Below are 15,061 nucleotides of genomic sequence, written 5' to 3' on the forward strand. Positions count from 1 at the left end.
TCTCAAGCCAAGATATGGGAAATAAACGAGGTAGAATTCCTGATGCAGATCACTGTGTTTGAGAAGGATTAGGGTAATAACTTGGCTGATGGCATAGTGAGCCTTACTGATGTCTAAAACATAGAGGGAAGTTTAGAAGAGTTTCCCAGGTGCCTCACTCTTCATCATCAGAATGAATTCCAAAGCACTCCTGATTTTCTGATAAGCTATCTGCCCTATATGTGGCCTCGACCGAGTGGAAAGCTTTGTGAAGCTCCATATTCACTGTCTGGAAAAAAATCAGTTGCCATGGCAACGATCCAAATGCAGTTGGAACAAACTACTGCAGAAGAACATGAAAGTAAATCGGAGAGTGAGGAAAGGTGAAATTTCCTGTTTTGAGATTTTATATTGACATTCTAGAAAAAAAAATTTAAAGTTTTCATTTTTATGACCAAGGAATCCTCCTGCCTTTTCCTTCTTCTCTGAGTTAAACATTGCTTGTCGATTTATTAATAGAGCCTTCTAACCTTTTGCAACCAATGGTGTCATTGGTGTACCATCTTGCAATTACATTCCAGTTAAAACAACAAAAAACATATTCTTTCAAATGCATTTGTCATATTTATGATTATAACTGAGTATCTTTTCAGAAATATTCTATGACCTCCAGTTGAAAGAACACATATAATCGCCGTTGTCCCAGGAGGTTATGAAATGCTCATTTGCTCATTACATGCTATGCCTTATGACATGGCAATCATGGTCTTTCCATGACCATAATTATTCTCGGCAAATTTTTCTACAGAGGTTCTTTGTCATTGTTTTCATCCAGGTGGTGTCTTTACAATACAGGTGACTTCAGCCATTATCTATATGCTTCAGAGGTTGTCTACCAGGCAACAGTAGTCGCTTAACCAGGACCTCAATGTACATAATTCAACAGGACCAGATGAACTGCACCCTAGGGGTCAATTGTTAAGGATAAAGTTATGGAGTACTTGGTGACACAGACAAGATAGGACAAAGTCAGCATGGTTTCCTTAAGGGAAAATATTGTCTGAATTATTGTTCGGAAAATATTGTTGGAATTCTTTGAGGAGATCACAAGTAGGATATATAAAGGGGATATAGTGGATGTTTTATATCTGGACTTTCAGAAGGCCTTTGACAAGGTGCCACACATGAGGCTGCTGACCAAGTTAAGAACCCATAGCATTATAGGAAAGTTACTAACAAGGTTAGAGCATTGGCTGATTGGTAGGAGGCAGCAAATGGGAATAAAAGGATTCTTTTCTGGTTGGCTGCCAGTGACTATTGGTGTTCTGCAGGGGTGGGTGTCCAGACCGCTTCTTTTTGCGCTGTATATCAATGCTTTAGATGATGGAATAGATAACTTTGTTGCAGATGATTACAAAGTTTGCAGATGATACAAAGATTGGTGGAGGGGAAGGGAGTGTTGAGAATACAGGTAGGATGCAGAAGGACTTAGACAGATTAGGACAATGGGCAAGGAAGTGGTAAATGAAGTACAATGTTGGAAAATGCATGGTCATGCACTTTGGTAGTAGAAATAAATGTGCAGACTACTTTCTAAATGGGGAGAAAATCCAAAAATCTGAGATTGAAAGGGACTTGGGAGTCCTTCTGCAGAGCACCCTGAAGATTTTTTTCTTCAGCAGTTCGAACGAGGCACAACTGAGCAGGTGTGTGGACGTCAGTGAGTTAGACCAGTGGCAAGAATTTAAAAGGAGATAATTTTTTCTTCAGCAGTTTGATTGAGGCACAACTGACAAGGATGTCAGCGAGTTAGACCAGCGGGAAGAATTTTAAAAGAAGACAGTTTTATAGAGCGGGCACTGGAGTAGAGGGAGTCAGACCAGGAATGCTTTGGCTCAATGGCGCTTTGGCGATAACGCTTCAAGGCAAAGTTATTTACTTGTGAGGAATAGTGTTGCAAGGACAAGGCTGAGGATGAACCCAAGTGCAGGACACAAGCACGGAGGCAGAGTCATGAGGCATTAACACTGCCGCAAACGGGGAACTGGTATCCAGGAGAGTCTTTACATGGAGACAAGATTTATGTAGAGTATCCAGGAAATGATGCAGAGCTTAGAACTGACAGTCCCAAGGAATCAGGAAACAAGGTTTATTCACACTAGAGTCAACCAACAAACTGGCAAAGCCTGGTTGTGCTGCCCGAGTTTTATCCAATGTTCGCTAATGGGAACCAGGTGTGCTGTAATTAGTGGAACTGGGAATGATTAGAAATCAGACAAAGGGATTAAGGCCCAATTAAGGAGGTAATAGCAAGATGGGGAATTGCTAGACAGGACCATGACAAATATGAATAGGAAGTATGTCTGTGAGGCTGGTATTCTGTATTGGGCGTTGGATGTGGGATGTCTGGGAGACTCCCAGCCTCCTGGACGGCCACGTCTGCGCCACATGCATCAAGCTGCAGCTCCTCAACGACAAGGTTAGGGAACTTGAGATGCAGCTCGATGATATTTGTCTGGTCAGGGAAAGTGAGGAGGTGATGGACAGGAACCATAGGCAAGTAGTCGCACCAGGGCCTCAGGAGACAGATAAGTGGGTAACTGTCAGGAGAGGGAAGGGCAAGAGTCAGATACCAGAAGGTACACCTGTGGCTGTCCCCCTTAACAATAAGTACTCCTGCTTGAGTACTGTTGGGGGGACAGCCTACCTGGGGGAAACAACAGCGGCCTCGCCTCTGGCACAGAGTCTGGCCCTGTGGCTCAGAAGGGTAGGGAAAGGAAGAAGGCAGCAGCAATAGAGGACTCTATAGTTAGGGGGTTAGACAGGCGATTTTGTGGATGCAAGAAAGAAACACAGATGGTAGTTTGCATTCCAGGTGCCAGGATCCGGGATGTTTCTGATCACATCCACGATAACCTGAAGTGGGAAGGTGAACAGCCAGACGTCATGTACATATTGCTACCAACGATATAGGTTGCAAAAGGAAGGAGGAAGGAAGTTGAGAAGCAGGACTACAGGGAGTTAGGAAGGAAGTTGAGAAGCAGGGCCTCAAAGGTAGCAATCTCCAGATTACTGCCTGTTTCACATGGCAGTGAGTATACGAGTAGAGTGAGGTGGAGAACAAATGCTGATTCAGATTTCTCGATCATTCGGACTTCTTTTGGGGCAGGTGTGACCTGTACAATAAGGATGGGTTGCACTTGAATCTGAAGGGGACCAATATCCTGGCAGGGAAGTTTGCTAAGGCTATTGGGGAGAATTTAAACTAGAATTGCTGAGTGGTGGGAACTCAACTGAAGGGACGGAGGAAGGGGCTGTTGGCTCACAAATAGGAAAAGCTTGTACACAGTGTGAGAGGGAAGATAGGCAGGTAATGGATTGAGATATGTCTATTTTAATGCAAGCAGTATCATGAACGAAGCAGATGAGCTTAGAGTGTGGATCAGTACTTGGAGCTATGATGTTGAGGCCATTACAGAGACTTGGGTGGCTCAGGGGCAGTGATAGCTATGTGGAGTGCCAAGCTTTAGATGTTTCAGAAAGGACAGGGAGGGAAGCAAAAGAGGTGGGGGCATGGCACTGCTGATCAGTGATAGTGTCACAGCTGCAGAAAAGGTGGACGCCATGGAGGGATTATCTACTGAGTCTCTGTGGGTGGAGGTTAAGAACAAGAAAGGGTCAATAAATCTACTGGGTGTTTTTTATAGACCACCCAATAATAACAGGGACGTAGAGGAGCAGATAGGGAGACAGATTCTGGAACGGTGCAACAATAACAGGGTTGTCATGATGGAAGATTTTAATTTCCCCAAAATTGATTGGCATCTCTCTAAAGCAAGGGGTTTATATGGGGTGGAGTTTGTTAGGTGTGTTCAGGAGGTTTTCTGACTAAATATGTAGATAAGCTGACAAGAGGAGAGGCTGTACTTGATCTGGTATTGGGAAATGAACCTGGTCAGGTGTCAGGTCTCTCAGTGGGAGAGCATTTTTGGAGATAATGATCACATTTCTATCTCCTTTACCATAGCATTGGAGAGGAATAGGAGTAGACAAATCAGGAAAACATTTAATTAGAGTAAGGGGAAATATGAAGCTATCAGGCAGGAACTTGGAAGCATACATTGTGAGCAGATGTTCTCAGGGAGAGGTATGGCAGAGGCAGGGAAAGAATGGTAGGGTAAAGGAACCATGGCGTACAAAAGCATTGGAAACTCTAGTCAAGAAGAAAAGAAAAGCTTATGAAAGGTTCAAAAAAGTAGGTAATGATAGAGATCTAGAAAATTATAAGGCCAGCAGGAAGGAGCTTAAGAATGTGTAACGTTCCGTTATATTGGCCCGTATATGTCTAGGGGAAATCCCACACAGCACCTGCCTCAACACTCCCCACACTGTCGGTCGCCGCCCGAATCAAGCCCAAACATCAATCATCAGCCAGCACACCCAGTAAATTTTAACAAGTTCACTTTATAGATATTACTAATTCTATGACATTAATATAAATTTGATACAGAGAGGAAAGTAATGAAAAAAAAAGGCGCCAGACTTATCAAAGTCCAAGTACTTCGTGCACAACCGTTGGAGCTCAATCAATTCCTGTTGACCACCCGGATCCTGTCGACTCACCGCTCGGGACCACCCGGAGTGATCGACCGGAGCCTCTCCGCACGTCGGCCGTCCTCCCCGTCTCTCCACCGCCCTCCCCGTCTCTCCTCCGACTCCCCGTCAAAAACCCCCGCACGTCCACCATCCTTCTCGTCTCTCCTCCGACTCCCCATCTCTCCTCTGACTCCCCGTCTCTCCTCCAACTCCCCATCTCTCCACAGTCCTCCCCGTCTCTCCTCCGACTCCCCGTCTCTCCTCCGACTCCCCGTCTCTCCACCATCCTCCTCGTCTCTCCACCGTCCTCCCCATCTCTTCTGAACTCCCCATCTCTCCTCCGTCTCCCCGTCTCTCCTCCGACTCCCCGCCAAAACCCCGTCCGCCGTCTTCTCCGTCTCTCCTCCGACTCCCCGTCTCTCCACCATCCTCCCCGTCTCTCCTCCGACTCCCTGTCAAAAATCCCCGCACGTCCACCATCCTTCTCGTCTCTCCTCCGACTCCCCATCTCTCCTCTGACTCCCCGTCTCTCCTCCGACTTCCCATCTCTCCACAGTCCTCCCCGTCTCTCCTCCGACTCCCCGTCTCTCCTCCGACTCCCCGTCTCTCCACCATCCTCCTCGTCTCTCCACCGTCCTCCCCATCTCTTCTGAACTCCCCATCTCTCCTCCGTCTCCCCGTCTCTCCTCCGACTCCCCGCCAAAACCCCGTCCGCCGTCTTCTCCGTCTCTCCTCCGACTCCCCGTCTCTCCACCATCCTCCCCGTCTCTCCTCCGACTCCCTGCCAAAAATCCCCGCACGTCCACCATCCTTCTCGTCTCTCCTCCGACTCCCCATCTCTCCTCTGACTCCCCGTCTCTCCTCCAACTCCCCATCTCTCCACCGTCCTCCCCATCTCTCCTCCGACTTCCCATCTCTCCACAGTCCTCCCCGTCTCTCCTCCGACTCCCCGTCTCTCCACCGTCCTCCTCGTCTCTCCACCGTCCTCCCCATCTCTTCTCAACTCCCCGTCTCTCCTCCGTCTCCCCGTCTCTCCTCCGTCTCCCCGTCTCTCCTCCGACTCCCCGCCAAAACCCCGTCCGCTGTCTTCTCCGTCTCTCCTCCGACTCCCCGTCTCTCCACCATCCTCCCCGTCTCTCCTCCGACTCCCCGCCAAAAACCCCGTCTGCCGTCCTCCCCGTCTCTCCTCCGACTCCCCGTCTCTCCTTCGACTCCTCATCTCTCCTCCGACTCCCCGTCTCTCCACCATCCTCCCCGTCTCTCCTCCGACTCCTCGCACAAACCCCATCCACCGTCCTCCCCGTCTCTCCACAGTCCTCCTCGTCTCTCTTTCGACTCCCCGTCAAAAACCCCCGCACGTCCACCGTCCTCCCCGTCTCTCCTCCGACTCCTCGTCAAAACCCCGTCTCTCCTCCGACTCCCCCCCAAAAACCCCTGTCCACCGTCCTCCTCGTCTCTCCTCCGACTTCCCCACCAAAACCCCGTCCACAGTCATATGATATAGCATGGTATCCGAAAACAAAACGATACATGACCATCCATTGGTTAATAGCACCCTGCTGTCTGTACTAACCCAAGCAACTGTCTAGTTAGAGACTGTCTCAGCATTCCTCAGTATAACATAACAAGAGAAGCCATTTTAAATTTAACAAAAAGAAAGACCCCGTACAAATGAAATTAGGAGAGCCAGAAGGGGCCATAAGAAGGCCTTGGTGAGCAGGATTAAAGGAAATCCCAAGACATTTCAAATGTATGTGAAGAGCAAGATGATAAGACATGAGAGAATCAGACCAATCAAGTGTGACAGTGGAAAAGTGTGTATGGAAACAAAAGAGATAGACCATAAGACCATAAGATTTAGGAGCAGAAGCAGGCCATTCGGCCCATTGAGTCTGCTCTGCCATTCAATCAAGGGCTGATCCACTTCATCCATTCACCCCCACTCTCTTGCTTTAACCTGTTCCCTTTGATGTCCTGGCTAATCAAGAACCTATCTACCTCTGCCTTAAATACACCAATGACTTGGCCTCCTCAGCCGCTCCTGGCAACAAATTCCACAGATTTACCACCCTCTGACCAAAGTAATTTCTTCGCATCTCAGTTCTAAAAGGACCTCCTTCAATCCTGAAGTCGTGCCCTCTTGTCCTAGAATCCCCTACCACGGGAAATAACTTTGCCATATCTAATCTGTTCAGGCCTTTTAACATTCAGAATGTTTCTATGAGATCCTCTCTCATTCTCCTGAACTGCAGGGAATACAGCCCAAGAGCTGCAAGACGTTCCTCAAATGGTAACCCTTTCATTCTTGGAATCATTCTCGTGAATCTTCTCTGAAACCTCTCCAGTGTCACCTCCACCTACCTTTGTATCATCGGAAAATTTAGCCACAAGTCCCTTAATACTGTAGTCCATATTATTGACGTACATCGTAAAAAGTAATGGTCCCAACACCGACCCCTGTGGAACTCCACTGGTAACCGGCAGCCAGCCAGAATAGGATATTCACTATGGAAAAGGACCTTGGCGATTATAGGAATGGCTTACAGCAGACTGAAAAGCTTGTGCATGTATACATTAAGGAAGAGGATATGCAGGAGCTTTTGGAAATCATCAAGTTGGATAAGTCACTGGGACTGGACGAGATATTCCCCAGGCTACTGTGGGAGGTGAGGGAGGAGATTGCTGAGCCTCTGGCAATGATCTTTGCATCATCAACCAGAGAGGTTCCAGAGGATTGGAGGGTTGCAGATAGTGTTCCCTTATTCCAGAAAGGGAGTAGAGATAGCCCATGAAATTATAGACCAGTGAGTCTTACTTCAGTGGTAAGTTGATGGAAAACATCCTGAGAGGTATGACTTATGCCTTATGAGCCTGATTGAATGTTTTGTGGCTATGACTAAACAAGTTGATGAAGGTAGAGCAGTAGATGCAGTTTATATGGATTTCAGCAAGGCATTTGATAACGTACCCCATGCAAGGATACTTGAAAAAGTAAGGAGGCATAGGATCCAAGGGGACCTTTCATTATGGATCCAGAACTGGCTCGCATACAGAAGGCAAAGAGAGGTGTAGACGAGTCATTTTCTACACGGAGGTCGGTGACCAGTGGTGTGCCTCAGGGATCTGTTCTGGGACCCCTTCTCTTTGTGATGTTTATAAATGACTTTGCTGAGGAAGTGGAAGGATGGAAGGATGGGTTAGTAAATCTGCAGATGACACAACTGTTGGGGTGTTGTGGATAGTGTGGCGTGCTGTCAGAGGTTACAGCAGGACATCAATAGGACGCAAAACTGGGCTGAGAAGTGGCAGATGGAGTTCAAATCTGATAAGTGTGAGGTGGTTCATTTTGGTAGATCAAATATGATGGCAGAATATAGTACTAGTGGTAAGACTCTTGGTAGTGTGGAAGATCATAGGGATCTTGGGGATCGAGTCCATAGGACACTCAAGACTGCTGCGCAGGTTGACTCTGTGGTTAAGAAGGCATATGGTGTATTGGCTTTCATAATGTTACAGCTATATAGGACCCTGGTCAGACCCCACTTGGAGTACTGTATTCAGTTCTGGTCACCTCACTACAGGAAGGATGTGGAAACTATAGTAAGGGTGCAGAGGAAATTTACAAGGATGTTGCCTGGATTGGAGAACATGCCTTATGACAATAGGTTGTGTGAACTTGGCCTCTTCTCCTTGGAACAACGAAGGATGAGAGGTGACCTGATAGAGGTGTATAAGATGATGAGAGGCATTATTTGTGTGGATAATCAGAGGCTTTTTCCCAGGGCTGAAATGGCTAACATGAGAGTGCACAGTTTTAAGTTGCTTGGAAGTAGGTACAGAGGAGATGTCAGGGGTAAGATTTTTTATGCAGGGAGTGGTGAGTGCGTGGAATGGGCTGCTGGCGAGATGGTCAAGACAGATACAATAGGGTCTTTTAAGATAGTCTTGGATAGGTACATGGAGCTTAGTAAAATAGAGGGCTATAGTTACCCTAGGTAATTGCTAAAGTAAGTACGTGTTCAGCAAAGCATTGTGGGCTGAAGGGCCTGTATTGTGCAGTAGGTTTTCTACATTTCTAAGTTCTATGTTAGCTTGAAGGTTGCGTCAGTGCTGAGGAAGGGAAATACAATGTTAGCATTCTTTCAAGAGGTCTAGAGTACAAGAGTAGGAATGTGATACTGAGGCTTTATAAGGCACTGGTGAGGCCTCACCTTGAGTATTGTTAGCAGTCCTGGGCTCCTCATCTTAGAAAATGTGCTGGCATTGGAGAGGGTCCAGAGGAGGTTCACAAGGATGATTGTAGGAATAAAAGGGTTATCATATGAGGAACATTTAATTGCTCTGGGCCTGAACTCGCTGGAATTTAGAAGGATGAGGGAGGATCTCATTGAAACTGTGCAATGAGACAGGTAAGATTAATAATTTTGTAGTCAGGGATCCTCTTGGAATTTCGCATACAGATGGAGGATGAAATAGTTAGATCTAAAACTAGTATATTATGCTTGAACAAGGGAGGCTACAACAGGACGAGGGAGGAGTTGGCTAATGTGGATTGGGAGCACAGGCAGTTTGGTAGGAGAGTTGATGAACAGTGGAATACTTTCAAAGAGATTTTTCACAGTGCTCAAAAAAATATATATTCCAGTCAAAAGTAAGGACAGTAAGTGTGGGGAGAGCCAGCCTTGGATAACTAAGGAAATAAAAGATAGTATCAAATTAAGAGCTCATGTGTACAAAGTCGCGAAGAGTAGTGGGAGACTGGAGGTTGGGAAAACTTTAAAAAACAACAAAGAACAACTAAACAAGAAATAAGAAAAGGGAAGATAGAGTATGAAAGTAAATTAGCACAAAATATAAAAACAGATAGCAGAAGTTTTAATAAATATATAAAGCGGAAGAGGGTGGCTAAAGTCAAAGTAGGTCCCTTGGAAGATGAGAAGGGGAATTTCATATTGGGTGACAAGGAAATAGCTGAGGCATTTAACAACTATTTTGTGTAGGTCTTCACTGTGGAGGACATGTCTAATATGCCAAAGAATGATGTTATAGATGAAATAGGAGGTGAGGACCTTGATAAAATCACTGTCACTAAAGAGATAGTGATGAGAAAACCAGAGGGCCTGAAGGCAGATAAGTCCCCTGGTCCTGATGGGATGCATCCCAGGGTGCTGAAGGAATTTATGGAGGTTATAGTAGATGCGTCGGCCAGCTCCACCTGCTCCCCTGCCTGCACTCGGTGTGCAAGGGATGCCTGCATGACGCGCTCAGTGCGGGCTCTAGCCCGCAGGCTGAAGGTGAAATCAGCACAAAAAGCAAGCAGCTGCGGGCCCAGCAGGTGCATACCCTGATGCTGCCTCTTGGTGAGGCCGAGGCCGGAGCCCGGCCCCGGGCCGCCCGCCGCCACCGCACCGTCGGCGGCTTGCAGCCAGTGCGAGGCAGCAGCAGGCGGAGGGGACGAGGCCCGATGCCTGGAGCTGGCCTGCCGCTCGTCGCGACCGCCGCCGCCCACCCCCACCGCCTGGTAAGGCCAGTGCGGCGGCGAGCTGCGAGCCCACTTCCATAGGCCAGTAACCAAGGTGATCATCCCAACGGCGGAGCAGGCGGAAGAGGAGACATCTCCCAACGGCTGCAAAGGCGGATGAGGATGCCCAACATTGGGTAGGGAGGCTTGCGAGCACGCCGCAAGAACTGCCGTAGACCCACAACACTCAGGGTTTGTCTACCTAGCGTGTGAAGCCTGGATTTGGCGGACTGCATGGAAGAAACCATCACTGGTTCAATGGGCAGAAAGGCGATTCTCAGCAATGCGTCGCGGAGCGTTAATAGGGCAGAGTGAGACACACAGAACACTGCTGGCCATCCACTGCATCCTGACCTATCTCCAGCCATCTCGACTATGTCTTGCCACTGGGTCCAGATCGGCCGGGACGAGAGAATGAGGCTGACGACCTGCGCAACTCTCCCTCACTTTAATCCAAGTCAAGCGCAAGTCATGACTTCAAACCCAACGCGCAACCTTAATTCTTGTGGCGATGGGGTAGTGGCGAAGCAGCAGGTATGGAGACACTGGAAGCTGTAGTCACAAACCTGCACCCAGGCATAGTGTCGCTCTCTACTGGACCGAAGCAGCAGTTGAGTTCGGCAGCCCCCTGGGTGTCTGAGCAGCCCTCTTTAGGATCGCTGTGCTCACCTCCATGGAGGAAGGGGCTGGAAAAGGTGCCTGAAACATAGTCTGCTTCACTTCACCCTGGCCAGCTTACCGCGGCTGGTGGGGATCCCACATAGCGGTCGACCTACAACAGTGAAGAAGAAAGTGATGGTGCTCAACCTTGGCACATGGAACGTGAGAACTCTGTGAGATAACGTCAAGGCAGACAGACCAGAGAAAAGAACTGCACTGGTTGCAAAAGAGCTAGCTCGCTACAACGTGGACATAGCAGCTCTCAGCAAAACGCCCCTAGCAGACAAGGGCCAGCTGACAGAATGTAGTGGTGGATACACGTTCTTCTGGAGCGGTCGCAGCAGCGCTGAACGACGAGAAGCAGGCGTGGGATTTGCCATCAATTCTAACCTCGCCCGTAAACTCACCTAGCACCCAGAGAGCATCAACGACCACCTGATGACACTTCAGCTCCCACTTGCAAACAAGAAGAGTGCTATGCTGATTAGTGCCTACGCTCCCACCATGACCAACCCAGATGACATTAAAGACAAGTTCCATGAAGAACTCGATGCCCTCATCTCAGCAATCCCACAGTAAGAGAAGCTCATCGTTCTCAGGGACTTCAATGCCAGAGTAGGGACAGACTACCAAACCTGGGAAGGGATCATTGGAAGACACGGCACTGGCAAGTGTAACAACAACGGCCTTCTGCTCCTCAAGACATGTGCCACACACGACCTTGTCATCACCAACACCCTGTTCCGCTTACCCACCCGTAAGAAGACGTCATGGATGCACCCACGCTCGAAGCACTGGCATCTGATTGACTACATCATCACCAGGAAGAGGGACAGGATGGATGTCAGAGTGACGAGAGCCATGTGTGGTGCCGACTGCTGGACCGACCACCGCCTCATTGTGTCCAAGTTCAGGCTTCGCATTCTGCCCATGAGAAGACCCCAAGGACAGAAGACTACAAAAAGGCTGAATGTCTCTAAGCTGAAAAGCAGTAGGGTTGCAGAAGAATTCGTCGATGCCCTTGAAGGCAGACTGCCAGACACACCACAGGATGACGGGACCAGCGTTGAGGAACAGTGGACGGCCTTCAGAGATGCTGTCTACACTATCGCCCTCGAGCATCTCGGACCAGCAACCCGAAGAAACCAAGACTGGTTCGATGAGAGTGATGAAGAAATACAGGCACTACTAACGAAGAAACATCAACATTACAGAGCGCATCAGTACGACCCCACGTCGCTAGCCAAGAAAGATGCCTTCACCAACGCAAGAAGAAAGGTGCAGAAAAAACTTCGCAAGATGCAGGACAGCTGGTTCAGCAAGAAGGCCGATGAAATCCAGGGCTATGCAGACAGTCACGACATAAGGCGCTTCTACAATGCGCTTAAGGCTGTATACGGACCCCAGTCCTCCGGCTCCTCACCTCTCCTCAACGAAGATGAGACGCAGCTGCTGACAGAGAAGAAGCAGATTCTGGATCGGTGGGCTGAGCACTTTAACAAATTCCTTAACCACCCTGCCAACATCAACGACGAGGCCATTGCCCGCCTGCCCCAGGTAGAGATCAACAAGAACCTCGACACCCTGCCCACAGTAGATGAAGTCAGGAAGGCAGTGAAGCAACTCTCCTGTGGCAAAGCACCAGGACCCGATGCAATCCCTGCTGAGGTATACAAAGCAGGAGGCCCTGTCATGATGCAAAAGCTGACTGTACTCTTCCAGTCCATGTGGAAAAAGGGACAGGTCCCACAACAGCTGAAAGATGCCAGCATAGTCCACATCTACAAGAGGAAAGGCAACCGCCAGTCTTGCGACAACCACCGAGACATCTCCCTCTTGTCCATTGCGGGGAAGATTCTGGCCCGCGTCCTGCTCAACCGCCTTCTCCAACATCTTGAGCAAGGTCTGCTCCCAGAAAGCCAGTGCGGCTTCCGTGCTGAACGTGGGACCGCGGACATGATTTTTGCTGCGCGCCAACTCCAGGAAAAATGCCAGGAGCAACACAGCAACCTCTTCGTGACCTTTGTCGATCTAACCAAGGCTTTCGATATGGTCAGCAGAGAAGGCTTGTGGAAGATCATGGAGAAGTTTGGCTGCCCCAGCAAGTTCATCATAGTCGTCCGGCAGTTCCACGACGGTATGATGGTGAAAGTTCTGGATGACGGTGATGAGTCGGAGGCCTTCCCAGTGACAAATGGTGTCAAACAAGGCTGCGTTCTTGCCCCGACTCTGTTCAGTATGACATTCTCTGCCATGCTGACAGATGCCTTCCTTAACTACGAAGAAGGAATCCACGTCAGGTACAGGACTGACGGCAGGTTGTTCAACCTTAGGCGCCTGCAGGCAGTTACAAAGGTGCGAGAGACCGTCATCAGAGACTTCTTGTTTGCTGATGACTGCGCACTCAACGCCAGCACAGAGCAGGAGATGCAGCGTGAAATGGACTGCTTCTCACAAGCCTGCGACAACTTTGGACTCACTATCAGCACCAAAAATACCGAAGTTATGTACCAGCCTGCCCCAGGAAAGCCATACCAGGAGCCGCGCATCACGGTGAAGGGCCAGAACCCCCGGGCAGTCGACAACTTCACCGACCTGGGCAGCATACTCTCTCGCGCAGTGAACATAGACACTGAGGTCAACAACAGGATTGCCAAAGCCAGCACCGCCTTTGGGAGACTCCGTGAGAACGTCTGGGAGCGGAGAGGACTCAGCCTTACCACCAAGCTGAAGGTCTACTGTGCAGTGGTCCTTACCACCCTCCTTTACCCCAGCGAGACCTGGACTGTCTACAGCAGACACGCCAAACAGCTCAACCACTTTCACCTGAGCTGTCTCCGCAGACTCCTCCACATCAGGTGGCAGGACAAAGTCCCCGACTCGGAAATCCTGGAACGAGCTGGGCTCTGCAGCGTCTACACCCTCCTGCTGAAAGCCCAAGCCAGGTGGGCTGGACATGTGGTCAGAATGCCAGACAGCCGATTGCCTGAGCAGCTGCTGTACGGAGAACTGTGTCAGGGCAAGCGCTCAGTCGGGGGGCAGAAGAAACGTTATAAAGACTGCCTCAAAGCGTCCCTCAAAGGCCTGGGTGTCGACATCAACACGTGGGAGACGCTTGCCCTCAACCGTCCAGCTTGGCGCAGCAAGATCACCACAGGAGCCCGTGCAGCTGAAGTCAGGCGCATCATCGAGGCGCAACGAGAGCGTGCTGTGCGCAAGGCCCGAGCAGCATCCACTGCCACGACAGCACCCACCCACTTGTGTCCCACATGTGGGCGAGCCTTCAGGGCCCGGATTGGCCTCATCAGTCACCTCCGGACCCACAGTCACCAATCTCCCATTTGACTTTGAAGCCATGGTCATCTTCGACTACGAAGGACGAACAACAACAACAATCATTTGCCAAAATTCTCTGGGCAGGTCCCGGCGGATTGGAGGACAGCAAATGTCACGCCACCTTTTAAAAAAGAATGTGGGCAAAAGATGGGCAACCATAGGCCAGTTAGCTTAACATCTGTAGTTGGGAAAATGCTTGAAGCTGTCATTAGAGAAGATATAGCAAAACATTTAGAAAAGAGTGGTTCCATTAGACAGACGCAGCATGGATTCAGAAAGGGCCAGGTCCTGTTTGACAAACTTACTGGAGTTCTTTGAGGACATAATGAGGTATGGATACATGGAGTCAGAGCAAATGTATTGGTTAACTAACAGAAGACAGAGAGTTGGTATAAATGGGAGTTTCTCTGGTTGTCAGTCAGTGGTGAGTGGGGTGCCGCAGGGGTCGGTGCTGGGCCTGCAGCTGTTTACCATTTACATTGATGACTTGGAAGAGGGAGCTGAGTGTAGTGTAGCAAAATTTGCTGAACTGAGTGGACAAGCAAATTGTACAGAGGAGGTGGAGAGTCTGCAGAGGGATATAGATAGGTTAAGTGAGTCAGCCAAGTTCTGGCAGATGGAGTACAATGTTGGTAAATGCGAGATCATCCACTTAGGAAGGAATAATAGAAGAGCAGATTGTTATTTAAATAGTAAAAGATTGCAGCATACTGTTGTGCAGAGGGACTTGGGAATGCTTGTGCATGAATCGCAAAAAGTTGGCTTGCAGGTACAACAGGTTATTAGGAAGGCAAACAGAATGTTGGCCCTCATTGCCACAGGGATTGAATTCAAGAGCAGGAGGTCATGCTGCGACTATACAGGGTACTGGTGAGGCTGCACCTGGAGTACAGTGTACAGTTCTGGTCTCCATACTTGAGGAAGGATATACTGGCTTTGGAGGCAGTGCAGAGGAGGTTCACCAGGTTG

The sequence above is a fragment of the Mobula hypostoma genome, chromosome 1 (assembly GCF_963921235.1).
Source record: "Mobula hypostoma chromosome 1, sMobHyp1.1, whole genome shotgun sequence".
Taxonomy (NCBI): Eukaryota; Metazoa; Chordata; class Chondrichthyes; order Myliobatiformes; family Myliobatidae; genus Mobula; species Mobula hypostoma.